The following is a 10,546-nucleotide window of genomic DNA, read 5'->3' on the forward strand; positions in this document are numbered from 1 at the left end:
TAAGCACATGGACCTTTGGAGACTTGGTGGGGATGGTATGGAAGAGCTCTTTTCCGTGTGAGATATCCATTTCTCTGGGTTGGTGAGTACTCCCAAAATCACCTGTGTGTACACATGAAGATTTGAACATTTGGAGGACTTGAAGTGGAACCACTATCAGAATTGAACCATAAAGGAGTGATCACTTTTGAATGGAGTGTTTTTCTCCCACTTGAGTGGGGGGTTTTTTTCTCACCTTTGTGTGTTTTTATGGAGTGACACCTAACCTAAAGTGGTAATTTCCTACGGATCTGGGGTAACCACCAGATGGCAACGGACAATTATTTGTTGTTGGAGTAAATGAGTTGTGAGTGCTGACCTCTTATCTTCTTTCTTTACATTGGGTTTTGTTTCATTGGAGTTTTTTATTTAAAATAGGCTAATTCTTTCTAATTTTTTCTTTTTTGTCTTTGGTGTATATATTTTTCTTTTTGTCTTTTGTATGTGTGTATATATATAATTTTTTTGGGGTTGATTGGTTCCAATTATATATTGTGGGGGATTTTAACCTTTATATGATCCCTTCTTTCAGTTGGGATTTCCAGCAAGGGTTCCTGGTTTTGAACCTTTACCATGGCAGTGCCACTACATAACCGTTTCCAGGCTCTAGTTAGTTTAAATGATGAGGGTGAGTCTACTGGAGAGATTAGAATGTTTCTTCTTTGCAAGATAATACTTGCACAAAGGGATATTTCAAGGCTCTACAAGCAATTCATCACTCAGAAATATTAGATCATTCTGCAGTTAATCATTCTTTTCCAGCAGGGATGGTAAGACAGGTGAACAAATTGGCGGCCTTTATTAAACCCTCCTCGCCTAACCAACAGACCCTGGCAAAGGTAAAACTTAATACCAGTAGGTGGATGGAGAATAATATGGATATTCTGAGGGAGCATTATGATGGGGGTAATTGCCTTATGCATTCAGAATAGCCCAACTTATAATCAAGAAGCTCTAGATAAAGCGGTGATGTGGGCAAAGGCAAGATATAAACACAAATTTACATCTTCGTCAGTAAGTACCTTAAAAAACATGTTGCAAAAACCAATTGACCCGCCGGCCTCTACTAAACTGATAACTCTCATCAGGCCCATTCCAGTTATGCGGCTCGGTGACCAGCAAGTCACCAACTGGTAGGGTCTCAATGGGAGCCCAGGCCCACAGGGACTTTGGAATATGCAGGAATATCCCAGGGGGCAAGAGAGACACTTGGTAAGGGACAATATGGTTAATAAACAGGCCTTCAGTAATCCTGTAGATAAACCGATAAACCATAGTCAGACTATCAACAGCAATACCACAGGGCTTGCTGGGGGTATGCAGAGAAGGGAGGTGCAGGTAGAAGTTCATGTTGGGTCTACCCCTTTGTAGAGTGGTTCCTTCGATCGAGCTCACCTACTAACCAACTATCTCCTCTTGTCCTGTCTCACCCCCTCGGGAATTAGGTCCTGCAAAGAGTGGCGGGACTAGCTTCAGACTTACCCCAATAACCAGGAAGAGCACGGGATACCGAATCCCCAAACTCAGCGACCAAGAAACAATTTGGCCGAGCCTAAAGTCCCAGCCTTGACCCTTCCAGGTAGAGAGCCCTCGAATTTACTCTTAACAGTAGAGGCGTTGGAGATGACGGTGAATAACGGCAATGGTCAAAAATTACCATTGAACAATGTGGCTGTTTTGATGGATGACATGGTTTTATCCAATTCTCTACGACAGGTTCACAGCAAGAGGACCATCAGGGTAAGGTAGCAATGGCAAATGGAAAAGACACGGGCCCTGGGACAGAACCAATACTGGAACCTGTAAAAAGGAGAAACTCTTTTATCCCACATGTCATTCTAGAACTGAAAGGAAAATAAATGATTGGAGTATTGAGATTAAAAAGGCCGTGGTCTTTATTGGGGATTCCAACCTTGCGCGCATTTCTAGTTTCACTGACACTAATACACAGATAGATAGTTTTCCGGGAGCAACCTTCAGACATATTGCAGGAGTGATAGGCAAGTTGGAGAAACAGCAAAACACACAGAAGGTTGTTCTATCAGTGGGTCTTGTTAACGGCTTGAACGAGAGCAGTATACCACTGCAGTCAAGCAGTTGCAACAGCTACTGAATAAAGCAGGTGAAGTTTTTCCTCATGCACAGGTTTATGTTCCTATCATACATTTTTCAGATGAGCTTCCATGGGAAAAGCAGGAGGTACTGAATCAATTGAACAAGTATATTCAGAAGAATTGTAGGGAACTATTGGATCTGAATAAACTTAGATTTCACACAGTGCAGGACGACCCAATACATTGGAGACCAGATACAGCTGTAAACATTTTTAATTACTGGCTAGACCAGTTAAACTATTAAGAGGGGAAGAGTGTATTGGTATTACTCCCCCAGCACTCTAATGTACTTAACTCATCGACTACTTTTAGACTTACAGCGGCAGAACAGCAACTTCTGGAGAAGGGTCTTATGTTTATCCCGACACCCACCAAGATAGATTGCAGGGAGCTCAGGAGGGATCTGCATACCTATCATAGAAAATTAAAATTACTTGATCATTTTAATTATAATACTGATAACCAAAAATACCATTTATTGGTCCATCACATTGGGAGCCTAAGTTAGAGGGAGTGTCTAATACGATGCAGACTTTAATTCAAAGAGACTCTACCTCTTTTAGTACATTTAGGTTTTATATGGCAGGAAAGATAATCTTACAAAACAAGAACGTAAATCCTTAAAATCCTTAAGTAAGAATTCCAACATAGTTATAAAACCAGCGGATAAAGGATCAAAGATTGTTATTTTGGATAAAACACAGTATCTGATCGAGGCGAAAAGGCAATTGAGTAATTCTAAACATTATAGACCATTGACTCATTCATTGCAGCAGGAGACCCAGAGACAAATTAGGCAGATTTTAGGGAGAACTTTATGAGAATAATTACATTACAGACAAACAAATGTTTTACCTATTTGGACCAGATATCCCACGTCCCAGACAATTTTATCTGTTGCCTAAAATCCACAAACCTCCTGAGACTTGGACCATTCCTTCTGAGGTTCCATGTGGTAGGCCGATTGTATCGGACTGTGGCTCGGAATCGTATAGAATAGCAGAGTATTTAGATTATTTTATAAATCCTCTGTCACGGAAACATCAAAGTTTCATTAAAGACACGTATGAATTTGTGACAAAATTGAAAGAAATTAGTGTGCCTCAAGAAACTGTGTTTTTTTCAATTGATATTGACTCATTGTATACCAACATTGACACCCAGTTGGGTCTTAGAGCGATCAAAAACATCTTCCATAAATATCCAGACCTAGATAGACCAGATGGGGCTTTACTACAACTATTGGAACTCAGTTTAACAAGAAATGACTTTGAATTTAATTCTAATTGGTTTCTTCAAATCCATGGTACAGCTATGGGGAAGAAGTTTGCCCCAGTCCTATGCCAATATTTATATGGCAGAATGGGAACAATCAGCCTTCCCCAAATGTATAAAGCTTCCAATTTTTGTATTTACGGTATCTAGATGATATATTTGGGTTATGGACACATTCACTTTCAGATTTTATGGAATTTGTGAAGATTCTGAATACACATCATCCGTCAATTACGATTAAACACAATGTTCAGCCGGAACGAATAGAATTTTTGGACACTTGAGGTATTTTTTTGTAGAGGGGAATGATAACCTGAAGCGATTAGCAACAAAGGTTTATTTTAAACCTACGGACACCCATTCCCTCTTACATAAATCCAGTTTTCATCCAAAACACACCTACAGGGGGTTGATAAAGTCGCAGCTTATTAGATTTAATAGGATTTGTACACAGGAAAAACATGTCAAGGAGGCTATAGGAATTTTTAAGGCTCTCAGACCCAGAGGATACTAAAACGTTTCCTCCGCACTATAAGAGCAGAGGTGAACAATATGTCTGTAACGGAACCTATAGTGGGAGGACTAGTAATGATGGATGCATTATTCCATTTGTCACCACATATTCACAGTCTTCTATGAGGTTTAATTCCATAGTGAAGGATCATTTTGAGCAGACGAGGGAGGAGGTGGAGATTCTCCAACAGTTCAGAGTAATATCAGCATATCGGCGAAATAAAAATTTGAAAGATGTGCTGGTACACTCTGGTTTCAGGGAGAAGCCGGGCGGAGTGGATCAGCATTTTAGACAAGTTAAATACATTCAGAATAAATGGTCGGGTCTAGGGGCTCCAGTATGGGAGGTATTTCAATTGAAGACCACCAACATTGTATATGGAATTGAATGTCTACAATGTGGAAAACTGTATATTGGAGAAACTAGGAACTCCTTGGAAGCCAGACTCAAACAACATCTCTATCATATAAGTAAGGAGTCGGTTAAAAGCACACTATACATCCACTTTAGATCTCATCCAGTAGCTCAGTTAAGAATAGCAGGGTTGGAATCTAACCAGGGGGTGGTCACTAAAACACAGACAGATCAAGGAGCGGTGTTGGATAAAAAAATTGGGTACTTGTAATCCTAAAGGCCTTAATGAAAAGTATTAGAGACCTAAACTTTTCTAACTCTGACCTGAACACTAACCTGAACCATCCCAACCCCAGTTTACTTTAACTATAACCCCAACCCTAATCCAAAACTTAACCTTAACCTTGATTATAACCTTAATCCTAACCTTAACCGGAGCAATTTCAATTCTAGCTCTAACTTTAAACCCAATCCTAAACCTAACCTTAACTCTGATCATAACCCTAACCCCAGTCTCAAACTTAACCACAAGCCTAATCCTTTGGTCTACCCTAACCCTAACCCTAACCCTAACCCTAACCCTAACCCTAACCCAACCCTGACCTTAACCTCACCTTTAACTGGAGCAATTTCAACCCTAACTCTAACCTTAACCCTAACCCTAATCCTAAACCTAACCTTAACTTTGATCATAACTTTAACCCTAACTCCAGCCTCAAACCTAACCCCAAACCTAACCCCTTGGTTTACCCTAACTATAATCCTAATCTTAAACCTAACCTTAACCTGGATTGTAATCTTGATCCTAACCTGAACCCTGACCTTAACCTGAATCCTAACCTTAACCTCACTTTTAATTGGAGCAATCCTAACCCGAACTCTGATCTTAACCTGAACCCTAACCTTAACCTCACCTTTTACTGGAGCAATCCCAACCCTAGCTCTAACCTTAACCCCCATCCTAAACCTAACCTTAACCTTGATCATAACCTTAACCCTAACGCAAGCTTCAAACTTAACTTTAACCCTAAGTTTAACCTCTTGGTTTACCCTAACTATAACCCTAACCTTGATTGTAATTCTGATCCTTGCCTCGAACCCTAACCTTAACCTTACCTGAAACTGGAGCAATCCCAACCCTAGCTTTAACCTTAACCCTAATCCTAAACCTAATCTCAACCCGGATAATAACCTTTAGTTCTAATCCTAACCCCAATCACAATCCTAATCTTAACCCCACCTCAATCCCTGAACCTTGACCCCGATACCAACCTTAATTTGAACTTAGCCTCAAATTTAACCTTAACCCTAACCCCTTGGGACTTAAAAAGTGGATATCAGGAATCCCACAGGTCTGAAACAAAAGTATGAGAGCCTAATTTTAACCTTGACACTGACAATCTTAATTGGTATTTTAAATTATAACCTGGCTTCATAAAGATGTATTCTGAGGAGCCTGGGAATTGGAAGGTATGTATTGTTTGGGTAGTGTCTGGGTGTTTATCCTCTTGGAGGAAAAGGTTACTCTTATCTGTTCTTTTTCAGGGATAAACCATAACATCTTTCTTTGGGGTATATCTCCAATTTCCTGTAGGACTATGATGTATCAATAGGAGAAATAGAATTAGAGAACATGTGCCGGTATTTGGTCCTCTTGAAGGGCAATTTTCTCTTAAACCTAACCAACCCCAACAAAACCAACCAACCAACCCTAACAACAACAAAATAACAAAACCAACCCAACAAACCCAACCCTAACCCTAAACCCTAACCTAACCCTAACCCTAACCCTAACCTCTAACCCTAACCCAACCCCTAACCCCAACCCTAACCCTAAACCCCTAAACCCTAACCCTAACCCTAAACCCTAACCCTAACCCTAACCCTAACCCTAACCCCTAACCCCTAACCCTAACCCTAACCCCCTAACCCTAACCCTAACCCTAACCTAGAGAATATTCCCCTGCCCCTGCCCCTCACCTTAACCCTAACCCCAACCTCAGTGACACCAGTGCCTAATCCTAACCTCAGTGAAACCGGTGCCTAAACCTAACCTCAGTGACACCGATGCCTAAAACCTAACCCTAAAGTCCTCTACCTAACCCTTAACCCTAACCCTGACCCTAACCCTAACCCTTAACCCTAACCCTGACCCTAACCCTAACCTCAGAGACACCGGTGCCTAACCCTAACCTCAGTGGCACCGATGCCTAAAACTTAATTCCTTCCCTTCCCGTTTTGGGGATTTTTTTGTAATGTCCTGTCCTGTCCTTGTCTCTCCTGTATTTTTTATTTTTTGTATATGTTTTTTTTTAGATTTCATTGAAACATAAAGCATGATATATATAGCCCCTGTGCCCGTGCACACTTAACACCCACGTGGTGTGAAGAATTTGTCCCCTACCTAACCCTAACCCCAACCCCCCTAACCCTAACCCTAACCCTAACCCTAACCAACAAACAATTCAAGTGCAGTAGCACACCGATAACATCCACTATTGGATTCTTCCATTCTTCCTCCATCACTAAGGGTAGGCCACCAAACATTTCAAATGTGAGTATGGAATAAAGGACCTGGGTAAGAATTTGTTTTGGACTAGGTGTGCACACCCCAAGACAACAACGTGTATATATATATATTTTTTTTATATGTCCACTTGTTTTTCACTAAGGAAAATACAAAATTGTTTTTATACTACCATCGGAACAAAGTGGAAACCACAAAGGAAGAACCACCAAACACTTCCAGTTCCATACCTTTACTGGTGGATGTTTTTGGTTTTGTGTAGTCATTAAATGAAAATGATTACATTCTACATCCACCAGATGGCAGTGAGAGTTCACTCCTTGAGAGTTCACCTATAAAAGTGTGCCGCCCTGGATCCAGAGGTTCCGGCGCCTTCTTCCTTAGTTGCTTCCCATTCGAGATCGGATCCGGAGGTACCTGCGTCTTCGTCCTCTGTTCTGTCTCCCTCTCCGGTGTCTTCTACCTCCGTACTTAAGGAAAAATTTGTGTTTGACCAGACACAATGCTATTTTACAGTAAATAAATTGACAACAGACTTTCAGCACACTTATAGGGAAGGATATTCAACAAGCACAGCACTTACACAAATGACTGATGATTGGCTGAGAGAGATTGTGGGAGCTGTTTTGTTAGACTTCAGTGCGGCTTTTGACATTATAGATCATAGTCTGCTGCTGGAAAAACGTATGTGTTATGGCTTTACACCCCCTGCTATATTGTGGATAAAGAGTTACCTGTCTAACAGAACACAGAGGGTGTTCTTTAATGGAAACCTCTCCATCATAATCCAGGTAGAAACAGGAATTCCCCAGGGCAGCTGTCTAGGCCCCTTACTTTTTTCAATCTTTACTAATGACATGCCACTGGCTCTGAGTAAAGCCAGTGTGTCTATGTATGCGGATGACTCAACACTATACAGGTCAGCTACTACAGCAACTGAAATGACTGTAACACTTAACAAAGGGCTGCAGTTAGTTTCAGAGTGGGTGGCAAGGAATAAGTTAGTCCTAAATATTTCAAAAACTAAAAGCATTGTATTTGGGACAAATCATTCACTAAACCCTAAACCTCAACTAAATCTTGTAATGAATAATGTGGAAATTGAGCAAGTTGAGTAGACTAAACTGCTTGGAGTAACCCTGGATTGTATACTGTCATGGTCAAAACATATTGATACAACAGTAGCTAAGATGGGGAGAAGTCTGTCCATAATAAAGCGCTGCTCTACCTTCTTAACAGCACTATCAACAAGGCAGGTCCTACAGGCTCTAGTTTTGTCCCACCTGGACGCCTGTTCAGTCGTGTGGTCAGGTGCCACAAAGAGGGACCTCGGAAAATTACAATTGGCTCAGAACAGGGCAGCACGGCTGGCCCTTAAATGTCCACAGAGAGCTAACATTAATAATATGCATGTCAATCTCTCATGGCTCAAACTGGAGGAGAGATTGACTTCATCACTACTTGTTTTTGTAAGAAGTGTTGACATGTACTCCTGAGTGGCGCAGTGGTCTAAGGCACTGCATCGCAGTGCTAACTGTGCCACTAGAGATCCTGGTTCGAATCCAGGCTCTGTCGTAGCCGGCCGCGACTTGGAGACTCATGAGCGGCGCACAATTGGCCCAGCGTCGTCCAGGGTAGGGAAGGGAATGGCCGGCAGGGATGTAGCTCAGTTGATAGAGCATGGCGTTTGCAACGCCAGGGTTGTGGGTTTGATTCCCACGGGGGGCCAGTATATATAAAAAATATATATATATGTATTCACTAACTGTAAGTCGCTCTGGATAAGAGCGTCTGCTAAATGACTAAAATGTAATGCTGAATGCACTGAGGTGTCTGTTTAAAATGCTCAGACACCCATGCATACCCCACAAGACATGCTCTCTTCACAAACCCCAAGTCCAGAACAGACTATGGGAGGTGCACAGTACTACATGGAACTCTATTCCACATCAGGTAACTGATGCAAGCAGTAAAATCTGATTTAAACAGATAAAAATACACCTTATGGAACAGCAGGGACTGTGAAGAGACACACGTACACAGGCTTTTTTACTGTAGATATGTGATAGTAGAGTAGTGGCCTGAGGGAACACACTAAATGTGTTGTGAAAAGTATATAACTGCATTGATGTTGCTGGACCCCAGGAAGCGTAGCTGCTGCCTTGGCAGTAACTGATTGTCACACCCTGATCTGTTTCACCTGTCTTCTGCTGGTCTCCACCCCCCACCAGGTGTCTCCCATTTTCTCCTGTGTATTTATACCTACGTTTTCTGTTTGTCTGTTGCCAGTTCGTCTTGTCCCGTCAAGTCGTGCGTATTTCTCCGCGTTTTTTCCTCTTTCTGGTTTTTGTTCTAGTCTCCCCGGTTACGACCTGTTTTTCCTGTCCTGACCCTGAGCCGGACTGCCATCTACGTCTGCCAACTATTACCAGGATTACGAACCCCTGCCTGTCCTCAACCTGCCTTTTGCCTGCCCCTGTATATTCAATAAATCTCTGACACTTGAACCATCTGCCTCACGTGTCTGCATCTGGGTCTCATCCTGAGTCATGATAGTACTGGCCATGACTGACCCAGCAGACTCGGACCAGCTCTGCAACACTGTCTCTTCACAAGGAGCCACCATTGGAAGACACGAGGAGTTACTACATAACCTTATGGAAGGATTCCACACATCATGACCATGCCGTCAGTGCATTGTTGGAACAATTCTGCGGAATATCTATTAGGCAGCAAGCCACAACGGAAACCTCCCAGACTCGCAGTAACCCCGCTACCAGCAGTGCTTCACCCCAGCCTACCCCGGCTTCCCGAAAACCCGGCTTCCCTCCTCCGGAGCGCTACACTGGGGACGCCGGAACCTGACGGTTAGGGTTAGAGGTCAGAGGTCAGAGGTCAGAGGTCAGAGGTCAGAGCTGCAGCCCTCTTCGTTTCCGTCGGACCATTCGAAGATAGTGTATCTTATAATGCTGATGTCCAGGAGGGCACTCGCCTGGGATACGGTGGTGTTGGATTAACATTCCACCGTTTGCCTTAGTCTGGAGGATTTCGTGGCGGAAGTAAGGAAGGTGTTAGATTCTCCGTTTTCTGGGAGAGAGGTGGCTCGGAAGCCTGGGAGCAGCCCTTGGACCTCGACCATAAGGATCGATGGGCGACTACGGGAACGCAGTAGGGAGAGGAGGTCTGTTCCTGGGCACATGCGCCAGTCCACGGTTTCCCCCACGCCTCTGAAGAACCCCGGAAATCCCAGACGCCTGCATTCCCGAGAGAATCTTCTGTTGCCCCAGACCCTCCGTATCCATCCTACGTTTCATGTGTCCAAGATAAAACCTGTGTCTCACTGTCGTCCTTTGTCTTTTGCCTGCCCCTGTATATTCAATACATCTCTGACACTTGAACCATCTGCCTCACGTGTCTGCATCTGGGTCTCATCCTGAGTCATGATACTAATGGGGATACATAATAAATACAAATACAACATTTTCAAGCATATTGGTGGCTGCATCATGTTATGGGTATGCTTGTGAGTTTTTCAGGATAAAAAATACACAGAATGGAGCTAAGCACAGGCAAAATTCTAGAGGAAAACCTGGTTCAGTCTGCTTTCCACCAGACACTGGGGGATTAATTCACCTTTCAGCAGGACAATAACCTAAAACACTAGGCCAAATATACACTGGAGTTGCTTACCAAGAAGACAGTGAATGTTCCTGAGTGGCCGAG

At 42.8% G+C, this 10,546-nt stretch overlaps 1 long non-coding RNA gene across 2 annotated transcripts; it reads left to right on the top strand.

The window, feature by feature from the left end:
* Nucleotides 1–223: 223 nt before the first annotated feature.
* On the top strand, nucleotides 224–1,544 carry LOC123482542. Of its 2 annotated transcripts, none has more exons than XR_006657789.1 (4): nucleotides 224–346; nucleotides 572–667; nucleotides 805–878; nucleotides 1,485–1,544. It is a non-coding gene; the product is annotated as an uncharacterized LOC123482542 (long non-coding RNA). The 2 variants fall into 2 exon arrangements; XR_006657788.1 differs by lacking the exon at nucleotides 1,485–1,544 and adding an exon at nucleotides 1,128–1,147.
* The last annotated feature ends 9,002 nt before the right edge of the window (nucleotides 1,545–10,546 follow it).

This window comes from Coregonus clupeaformis, chromosome 35 (assembly GCF_020615455.1).
Source record: "Coregonus clupeaformis isolate EN_2021a chromosome 35, ASM2061545v1, whole genome shotgun sequence".
Lineage (NCBI taxonomy): Eukaryota > Metazoa > Chordata > Actinopteri > Salmoniformes > Salmonidae > Coregonus > Coregonus clupeaformis.